Below are 11189 nucleotides of genomic sequence, written 5' to 3' on the forward strand. Positions count from 1 at the left end.
ATAGACACCTTTAGGAACACAGGCGTACAGTGCTTCCATACTTTTACTATCACATACCATTCACACACTGCCGGCAGAGCCAGACTACAAGATCCTGACATCGAACCAGTGACCGTCTGGTTAATGGACGACCCTCTTTACCTCATGGGCAGCCGTCAACCGTCAACTGTGCAAGATACAGATATGAAAGATGTTACAAGTTCAAAGATGGGTGTGGGAAATGGGAAATAAAATGTTTGTTTTACACAAGAGGTGGTGTACTTTCCAAGGAATAAGCAAATACTCGACTCATCTCTGAGAAAGGTCTCAAACGGATAATGCGTACTGAGACGTACAAAGCTGTGCATTCCAATAACCCTGACGGTTCTTATGGATTGTTTTGTTTGTTTTTTAGAGCGGTAACACAACACACACACAGACACACACACGCAAGCACATACAGAGCCAGGGGGAGAGAAACAGTCAATGTCTCTACACTTTGGAAAGAGTGCTGTGGGTGGTTTATTGATTAAACCGCTGAGGTCACTGTGTGTGTGTTTGTGTGTGTGTGTGTGTGTGTGTGTGCGTGCGTGTGGCCCTGTGTGTCAGCGGCTGGCAGTATTTATCCGTGCTGATCTCAGAAGACAAGAGACGAGGTGTTGGCTCGGCCTGAGGGGACAGCTCGAGCTCGATAGAGAGAAGAAGACACGTGGAGAGGGAAAGTCACCATGTTGGAAGCAAATGTCATTGGCGTTAAGAAGCTCCGTCCCCTGGGATGCACCTCTGTGTGCCGGCAAAGTTGTCCGTCTATCTGCCTTTCTTCCCATCTGTCTGTCAAAATACTGCATCAGAAGAGACTTAGATATTTGTTCTGCCTCTTGAACCTCCTCTCAAGCAGCTGATTCTCTCAAGAAGCCGGATTTGCCACGGACTGTGAAGAGGCATTTATGAACTGTTAAGAATCCAGTGTGGATCAACGGTTAGTTCTGTTGCTTTGAAGCAAAAAGCGCTGGAGAGTACCACCTCATATTCTACTTGGATCTGCATCATCTCTTTTCAGAGCGATGGTTCCATCCCACTGTCCCAAAATGTGCACATAGGCAGTCATGGCGACCTGTTCTGGCTGCATAATGCCTAAAATCCAGTCTGAGCAGGATAAACCCTGGCCTCCAATGACCCAGCACAGGATGAGCGGGACTAGAAATCTTCTGTTCATTTACAAACCCATGCTAGTTGGCAGGAATTTTAAAATTTAGAATATACTGGTTGTATTCTGCACATAAAAAAGACAATTTGTTTGAACCTATGTAGTAAATTGACAAAGGTTTTAGGGACAATTCTCAATTATACACTTATACACATTGTTCGTTCTGTCACACAACTTTGAAACGGTCAGAACAGCTTTCAGGAATAATTTGGGGTTCTGAACCCAGACTAGAGGAGACGGAGATCAAACTGCTGAACGTCTGTTTAGTGGACGACCCACTCAACCTCTTGAACTAACTTTCAAATCCAAATATGTATAGTACCATGTCCTATTAAGATTAAACATCTTTATTGATATTTCCATGTGAGCATCTGCAAAATGTTGAGCGACTCCTCAGCAGTTGGTTTGATATTGGAACATGACATTCCTTCTACCTTACAAAGTATTTAACTACCTGCAGGACTTGGCATGTGCATCCAAGCTTTACACTTGGCATTATAAATGAATGTTACACGTCCAACAAATTAGCAAAAGGGACATTATCCCAGCTGCATATAAGTTTCACCACAAAATATAACTGGTATACTGTAAAGACACATATTGATATGGTTATTTATGATGATAACAACCGCTATATGTCCTACTCCCGTCATTCAGAAGCTCAGATGAAACCATTTTTAAAAGTGTCTGCTTTTGATACATACTCCTTGTGGGCCAATGAGTCACAAACATACACAACTTGAAGAGTAAAAGTTATGGGTACATTTCTTCTAGACTTTCAAAAGTGATTCAAATCCTGTTTACAGTTTTAATCACGGTTTGCACCTTGAACAGCCGCACACAAACTTAACCTGAAGATTTACGATTATTAAAATCAAACCTGAGCCCGATAGAATTTGTAAATAATTCAAACCGCTAATGATCCACCCGAGACCATCGTTTATTCCATTCATAATTCATCGCTGTCTTATAGTGTGGTCCCACTGCCACCACAGTGTACCGAGCCCCCCACCCCCCCACCTTCATTCAAAATGCATCACCTTTGATTAATGTCCCGGCTTCCACTCACTGTGTACCTGCACTCCATCGTTATCTGCATCCCTCATTCTCTCTGTGGCCATAGAAGATACATAAACTTTTATATTCACTCTGAACTAAGTGAGATGCTCCTACTTTATGTGTGTGTGTGTGTGTGTGTGTGTATTAAGCGTGTGCACTCGCTGTCACAGCTGATGGCAGGACCATAAATCAGAATATTTTCTCACTGCCAGGTGCACTATAGTCCATAAAGCATTGCATTACATTACCCACCACTCACACACACACACACTCGTGCACACACCGAGGTGCTCTACACCGTTGGGACCAGAGCAGGGGGGGTCGTACAGAGCCTGACTTTCACTTATAACTTATTCATGCTTCACGCCGTCATTCAGCACACGTGGGAAAAAGTCATTTTTTTCTCACAGTGGGACGGCTCATTTAAAGCAGCGGGCATACGACTTTAAAATAACAACTTGCTCCTCAAACATCCTCCCATGCAATGTCCCGTTACCTCCTCCGGGGGCTGCGAATGAGAGAGTTGGACTTACCCAAAGTGCAGCCTGGCTGGAGGAGCTGATTGAAATACTGGTGCAGTGGGTTTGGAGACATCCATCCTGAAAAGGTCACGAGGGAATGAAACAGGATGTCGCTCTCAGGTCTTATTTCTTGTGCACATGATCAGTTTTTATTCTCTCCATCAAATCTATTCACATTTGACATATTAGAACCGGGAGGCTGATCTTTGCTCTCAGTCATTTTAGGTCTTGTAGCAGACCTCCAACCGGCAAACCATGAGGCGGGAGGTGCTGTCTGTAGATGCACTAACTGGAGGGTTATACATTGGACATAATTAGGGATCTCATTTTGATTTCTCTTCACATGAGGACAAGGTAATGATCCTCCCTCTCGTCCACGAGCGCAGAATATATTTTAAATTGGATTTGCCCCGCACCCTGGGCTCAAAGGAAGAGGAGTGAGGAGAATTTTTTCACGCCTCATCAAACCCTTATTCCACTCAACACCAGAAGTACTGCACATACGCTCGGCTCCTTCTCTGTGGGGGGATTTTAATAGATAATGCAGTGACGCCCGGAGTAGCGTATTTGCTTAAAGAACAACTGTGTGACAGTAATCTCCAGAGAGTGAGGGGATAATTACCAAGTGGTGCATGACATTCTGTGACCTATTATAGTCTAGTATGCTATAGTAACTACAACCCATGTTGGTCTTCGTAATGATATTTGACACTGGCGAGGATAAAAATAAAGAAATTCAAACTTGAAATTTAGCACCAGTGCTTTATTTTTGGCAGGGAATTTTCATTATACCTTATTTGAAGAAAATTATTTTATGAACAACATATGCGTCTCAAAACAAACAAACTAAAGACCTGTTTTAATGCTGTTATGAGACAGTGTGGGATCATGTGGTTGTCTTCACCCCCCATTGCATAGATAGAAACGTACCTGATGCAACTCAGGTGCAAATCATGTTCAAAGACAAATGACTGTTTTTTCTTCCTCATGTGTCTTTTGCTGGTAAAGCTCATTTTTTATTTCTCCTGGTTTGAACATTGTTGGAATCAAAAAGTACACAAGTCAATAAATATATGTCTCTCATCCTTTTTAGACTGTTTTTTACTGAAGAATTTCCACTTCCATTCACTTGAGGCTGTATTAATACATTCATTTCATTAAAGCTCTCTCTTGATAATTGTACTCGATTTGACCGTTTGTGACTGATTGTGTGATTGTGGGTGTGATGACAGTGCGATTGTGTTGTGGTCATGCTGTGACAGCTGCTGATGGTTCGGGTTGAGGCGTAGACGTGGGGACGTGACTCCCTTTGTGACAGTTTGGGGACACATTGGGTCTGGTGACAGCAAATGATGATGCCGACTGACACCCGTATATACTGTACGCGTGTGACTATTTGTGCGAGTATATGTGTGCGTGTGTGTGTGTGTAGGTCCTGGAGGATTTTGTGAGTTTGCACAGGGCATATTTGCATTAGCCTGGATAATGTTGCTGAGAATGTCTTCAGCGCGACAGAGGATGACCTTGAGCTGTTGCTGCTGGTGGATGTGTCAGATTCAGGCAATGAATCTAGATGCGTTTGTGTAAGTGTAAGTGTGTGTGTGTGTGTGTTTGTGGGGTGTGCATGCATAATTTACTAATGCACTACTTGATGCACTTATCTTCATGCAAACCCTGGGATCTGACAAACAGGGGCACAGTCATTGTTCTGGATGATGATGTTTTCGTCACATCCACTTTGATGCCATGCTTGAAAGGAGGCGACAGGTTGAAGATGCTCACCACTGCAGGTATTTGGAGTTTGTCAGAACTCGCTGTGACCTCGGCTGCCTTGTGCTTCTCAGTGGATATTCGCAAACAGCAGTCGTAAGAAAATATTTCAGCTGATCCGCCGACCTCTGTTTGATTCCCTGACTCACGGTGACACGTGTTTTCTGTCCTGTTCTTTCAGAGAGGCTCACTTGAGGGAATGTTTGTCAGGTTGCATATGGTTAGACATGATCGCATGGACACACACACGTTTTTTAGCTTTGCTGATTCATGCAGTGACAACATATGAGAGCATTACTTCTTCCTTCGCATGGATTTTTACAAACACTGTCCATCACGACCTTTGCCCCGGCTCTCAAATAGCCCCTGGTAAACCACAGATCCACTCTGTTCCTGCTAGAAACTTTGTGTCAACACTCAGATTATAATGTGGCTGCCCAAATGTCCTATGTGCCTTACCACCACAATCACCACTGAGCAGTCTGTGGCTCCATGTTACTTTAAAAGCACAAGATGGCTTCATAATTGGAACAAGGGGAGGAAGTGTTTTTTGTTTATATAAATTCTATGTTCTCTTCATTTGCTTCTAGAGAAGCCTGGTTTCTTTATCTGTTGGTACTTTTGGATTTGAAAACTCAGACATGATAGAAGCATCAACATCCATTGTGTTATTTATGAATATACCAATTAAATCTGAAGAAACAAGGAACACTGCAAGAACTAAACACAATTAATTTTTTTTTAAACATATTGTTTTCCTATTTCACCTTTAGTGACATGGACTGTTTCAAGTGTGAAATGGGGAGGGGGGAAGGGGGGAAGCTTAGCAATGAAGGACAGTGAAGGAACTTAAACCATGGCCGCTGAAAGAGGTAAAGTGAACCTGCCCACAGTAAAGGTCGTCAATATGACAGGGTGATTTCAGGAAAATCTGAGAGGGGTCAAAATGAAGCAAAAGGTTTTGTGGCAGAAGTTTTGTCGGGAGAGCAAGGATTTTAGGGAATGCATTAAAAATCAAATAATGTTATTTAGTTATAATGCTCTCGATATGAAAGACCACGCTCTTGATCAGTACAAGAAAAAAGTACCCTGTAGCTATCCAGATTACTTCACTTTTCCTCTCTCTCTCTCTCTCTCTCTCTCTCTCTCTCTCTCTCTCTCTCTCTCTCTCTCTCTCTCTCTCTCTCTCTCTCTCTCTCTCATCTCTCTCTCTCTCTCTCTCTCTCTCTCTCTCTCTCTCTCTCTCTCTCTCTCCTCTCTCTCTCTCTCTCTCTCTCTCTCTCTCTCCCTCTCTCTCTCTCTCCCTCTTGATTTACGACGACGCTGGATACCAGAAAGCGTCCAGCCACATTTTAACGCTCATCACTTAGACTTCTTTATCTCCCCCTGCTCCCGACTCCTCCCTGCTCCAAATCGCTTAATCTCTCCGTCTGTCTTACCTCCCTCTCATCCTCTCTCTCTCTCTCTCTCTCTCTCATAAAAAAAAAAAAATCTGTTTCAGGCCATCTCTGGGTATTAGTTTCTCCCTGATTAGATCGGCTCACTCACCGGGGTCACCTGACGGAGACAGATAACTCACAGACAGTACGGCGGAATACACTCGCACGACACACTCGGAGATACCGATACCTAATCCCGACAAACTGGGCTTCAAAGCAGCTGACGTGTCCTCCGCCCGGCCGGTACCGGCTGTACATCTCCTCGCCGCTAATTGGAAGCAGACCTTTAAAGCCCGCATGTGAAGTTGCTTTTGAAGGCCAGAGGTCAGCGTGAGGGGAAATGTGTTTGACATTCCCAAAAAGAAAGAAAGCAAACTCTTGGCTCTGGCCATGAAGGTGCTTTAAAAAAGGTTAAACACAAATTTCGCCGGGGTCAGCGAGGCTTGATCGCACTTAGTAAATGTACGCACGCTCTGCAGGATATCTCCCAGCCTCCCATGAGTCATGCAATATGAATGCATATCTAATGTACTGTCCAGGACAGTGATCAGTGACCGGGGCGGTTTTAAGGTGCCATATATCTCAGCCATAAAGATGCCTCTGGGAGATAATATGCTGATGAAGCTCATGTGTGTATATCTTAATGTGTGTGTGGGAGAATGCTGACTTTGCAGTGCATGTTCTTTTGGGTTAATTTCACCCGGAGGTTGACTGAGAGCCTGCTCGAGATATCAAAGTGGTTGGCGGTCACGTGTCTCAAGTGCACATGTGTGGTACGAATCCACAAAAAGCCCCAGGCTACCCACGGCGCCCGTGCCCTCTGCGAAAGGTCTCGGTCATAACCCTGTCGTGCTTTATCCCCGTAATGGTCTCACCATGAGAGCCGAGGCAGACTTCAGCGCATTCGCTCATTCCTGGTTGTTAAAAATAAGACCTCTCTAAAGTGAAAAGTAGAGGCCAGCGTTCCTAAATTTACAGAGCGGTCATGGAGAGTTGTAAATGGAGTCAAAAGTTTGCTTTCTGTCTTCCTTATTCTACAGAAATGCAGCAGCAAAAAAAAAGTAGAATTGGCGATTTGGTCTTTTAATAGTAAAGCTTTAATCGTCATTTCCTACGCGTGTGATTTCTCAGTAAAGCTTTGACAAATCACGAAAGCTGGATGAATTGCATAATTCAAATAAATGGGAGTTTCTTGAAAAGCATGAAGATTAGAAAAAATTGCTCAAAAATGTTTTTAAATGTACTAACAGCACAAAGGGAAATTTCCTTGTTCATCTGGCCTGGAATCAAGATATATTTTGATTTGACTAACTGCGAGTCACATCACACATCCGATGTGTCCATTCTGCTGGGAAAATTAAGTCATTATCATTCTGAACTCAATATCCTCTGTCTGTAGTTGCACAATGTCATTAGCTCATCGGAATATCACCCAGGGCAAGATGGGAACATGTAGTTCAAGGTGAAAAAACAGCCACACGACTTTGCGGCATGGTGGCAGAGGACGCCTGGAAAAAAGCTGCAGTCAGACTGTGGTCGGCTAAACCATTGTTCACAGCATTTCATGTAGTTGTGCTGTCTGTCTTGTTGCACGTATATTCATTGTGTTATGTTTCCTGAATCTGCAGCGCGTGATCAAAATTATTTACATACTTTTCCTTCCAATTCTTTGCACTGGTTAAACGATATGTTAGACAAGAGTGAGACAGAAGTAGACACAGACAGCTCAAAGGATAATAGGATAATGGGATAACATTAACAAGTGGTAAGGCAGCAACAATAGAGCAGCTATTTATGCACGTGCGATATGTTAAGAGTCGAGCAATATGGATTAGGATGGATTAAGTGTTAGTATTATAATAAGTCTGCACCCATTTTCTAGTTCCTGGAGGTACAGAAGTTATATGTGCCAGAGAACATATAGGATCTGGATGTCTTGTGTTATACTGTTTCAAGGAGCTGACAATACTAACTCTTTGCCTAAAGATCCTCCTGAAATGTTAAGTAGCAGACTGCAAAACGCTGGAAGCTTATGAAAAATCAATAGAGTTAACTGTACTTACAGTTTGAGTATGTTGGTGCTGCATATGAATTACCTACTCTTGCAGGAGCTACGTGACAGTATTAGATTAACAATTGAGATAAGAAAGCAAAACCATTCTGACCACTGACAGGCATTGGAAGCTAGTCTCTCCAAACAAAAACAGGAATACTCAAAACCTAATAAAGTCTGATAACTGAGAACTAAAATTGAAAAAGCCATCATAACTCAACATATAGCACCATAACCTAATAAAACCATCTCTCTAGCAATCACAAGCAATTTTTGAAAATGGTCTGGCTGATTCTGAAAGGATCACTTTGAAAGAAAGTGACCGACCTTTGACCTCCAGTCTCCTTTCAGATTGTACTACTTAAGTCATTCATTCTGATTGCAGGTGTATTTTCTTTTACTACAAACTTTGTTGTGTGTGTGTGGCTTTATGATATTTAACTTTCTGATGGACCGTAGAGAGGATTTAAAAAAGTTAGCCGTCCTCGCTCGTGGCTGAGAACTGACCCAAGATGAAACTCTCCCCTCGTCCTTTCAGAAAAACATTCTTTAGCAACCACTTCACCTCAAATGATCCCCCTCCAGTTCCTGGGGAACACAGGGCCAGCACACAAATACACACATGTCTAATATATTATACACAAACATATTGAAGGCACAAGCTGTTTAATGAAAAATGCCATCGCTGTTACATCCGCTAATAAACATAGTAGCATGTTTTCTCATAAGCTGAAACTTGTGTTGAAACTTTTCACAGAATACTCTTAAAGATCTTTTGGGCCCCGACTGTAAAAAGCTTATTTTAAGTGACCGTGTGGGAGTTAACAATCACTTTAATATAAATCTGTCAGTTCTTGGCATTTCAAGCTTTCTGGAATTTATCAACACTGTCAATCGATGCATGAAGCAGAACAAAAAAAAGTCCTGACTGCACAGCCCTGCCGTCCAGGGCGGAGGATGGAATTGAACCAACAACACTGCATGACTCACTCCCCTAGGGGGCAAATGTTAGGGATTATTTGGAATCAAGCTACCAATGGCAGCTGGCTTTCAAGCTTCCTCATCACATTAACTGTTAAGATTTAACTCAAGGTTGGGAGAATAAGTTTTTCCCATTTGTGGCTCTAGAGCAGCGTGGGCAGCGTGTCAGACATGACAGGAAGGTGTGTTTTCCCTGTCATACATGACAGGAAGGTGTTGTTTTCCCTGTCATGTCTGATATCGGCTGATGAATTTAGGCATGTTGATCAAAGATTGTGTGTCTGCAGAGCGACGTGTCTCCAGTGGGAGGGTGAATGACTGACTTGCATCTTGGAGATTAATTTAAGCTGCTTTGCTTGTGGCTGCTGCCGTTATAAAAAAAAAGAAGGGGGGGGGGGGCTTTTTTTATGGGTAGTGGCCAAAACAAATGGAGGGGGGGGGGGGGCGACAGCAGACGGTTGGCGGCCACCGACGATGTATCACGGGTGCCAAAGTGGAAATAGATGGATTGTCTCTCTCATCTTTCACGAGTTACTTGTTTTAGTTCATGTTAACGATGCTTTTAAAAGGATTTAGAGAGATTTTAAACGAATGCGACTTCCAGACCCTCCGCTACCCTTTCTGCTGATCTCCAAACCGCTACAAAGCCCTGTTATACTATCCAGAACACAATAGCAGCCACAGAATTATTTATTTCAACTATAGTGACAGTTTTTAACAAATATGGCTAAAGAATATTGTTCCTGAATGTTCCCGTCTGTATCTTTAATTGCAGGTTTCATGTTATATCATACTGAAGTACACTAATGCATATTTGCAGTGTAACATCATATACATCATGTTTGTTGGTTTTCATTTTCAGACTATTGAGCGTCTATTTTGAGTTAAAGGTTCAGTGTGTAGGGTTAAGTGACATCTAGTGGTGAAGTTGCATGTTGCAGCCGAATATACTTCCCTTCCAAACAGGAAAGAGAACCTGTGGTAGCCTTCAGTTGTCATAAAATCTCAAAAGGTCTTTAGTTTGTCCAGTGTGGGCTACTGTAAAAAAACACGGTGGCCTCCGTAGAGAGGACCTGCTTCTAATGTAAATATAAAGTATTTAAATATAAAGGAGCCGTTCTAGGGTAGAGAAAACAACAATTTATACAGTTTTGGTGATCACATCACTAACATGATTTTATATTCAATTTCTGCCAATAGATCCCTTTCACCTGAATCCTACAAACTGAACCTGTAACTGTTCATAATTATGACCTGGAAGTAACCTCTTCTGTTTCTAATTAGAATCTTTCCAGCAGCCAAAAGGATCCTTCCTGCATTTAAAGTCTTCCAAAAGAGAACCTGAGAGTGGAGAGCACAACATGACGTTGTTGTAGCCTTGATAAAATAAGTGATGTAGAACTGTGCATTTTAATGAACAATCCATGTGAGATACTTCAGCGTGCGCACTTCGCATCAGTGGATGTTACTCATTTGTGTTGTGCCTCCAACGTTCAGCCCCCGCAAACAAGGATTGTGAAGTCACAGTTGTGAAATGATGGTGAATAAACAGCAGGGCAAAGAGATCACAAACTGTAAACAATGTGCAGTGATGCCGAAAACTCTGCCATTCCCAATGATAGTGTGTCACTTCGGCAAAAACTGATTGCAGGCTTATTTGTTGTCAGAGCAGGGAAGACTGAAACAAGGTCTCGGTCAGTGGAGTGTCCTCGATGCTTGAATAAAAACTACAGAAATGTGACTCCCGGGAATTAGAAATGTGCCTTATAAAGCCGTCTTACAAGATTTGCATCTTGAATTTGTTTCACTTGCTTGCTTTTGTCAGAACCCCCTGGGTTTTGTTCAGATTTTTGCACGTATCACATGTGAACTTTGCCTTTTCCTTCTCCTGATATCAGTATTTCTATCAGTCGATTGTGCACATTTGCCCGGGCAAAGTTTGAAGCAAGCCACACGGAAAGAAGCGAGGCATTCTTGGTGCAAGCTTCAGTTGAAGTGAATAGGAGATGGTGTGAATCGGCCGTTATTAGCACGGACGTTGGGGAATAATAAAAGTTAGAAGGGGCGAAGATCACAGTGAGGTCGCTTCACGCGTACAGTAAGTTGGCTTCCGACTGGCAGATTGTGTTCATTGCACCCAGTACACATGCATGCAAGCAAGGACAAGTACACACACACAC

The sequence above is a fragment of the Pleuronectes platessa genome, chromosome 24, assembly GCF_947347685.1.
Source record: "Pleuronectes platessa chromosome 24, fPlePla1.1, whole genome shotgun sequence".
In the NCBI taxonomy this organism is placed as follows: Eukaryota; Metazoa; Chordata; class Actinopteri; order Pleuronectiformes; family Pleuronectidae; genus Pleuronectes; species Pleuronectes platessa.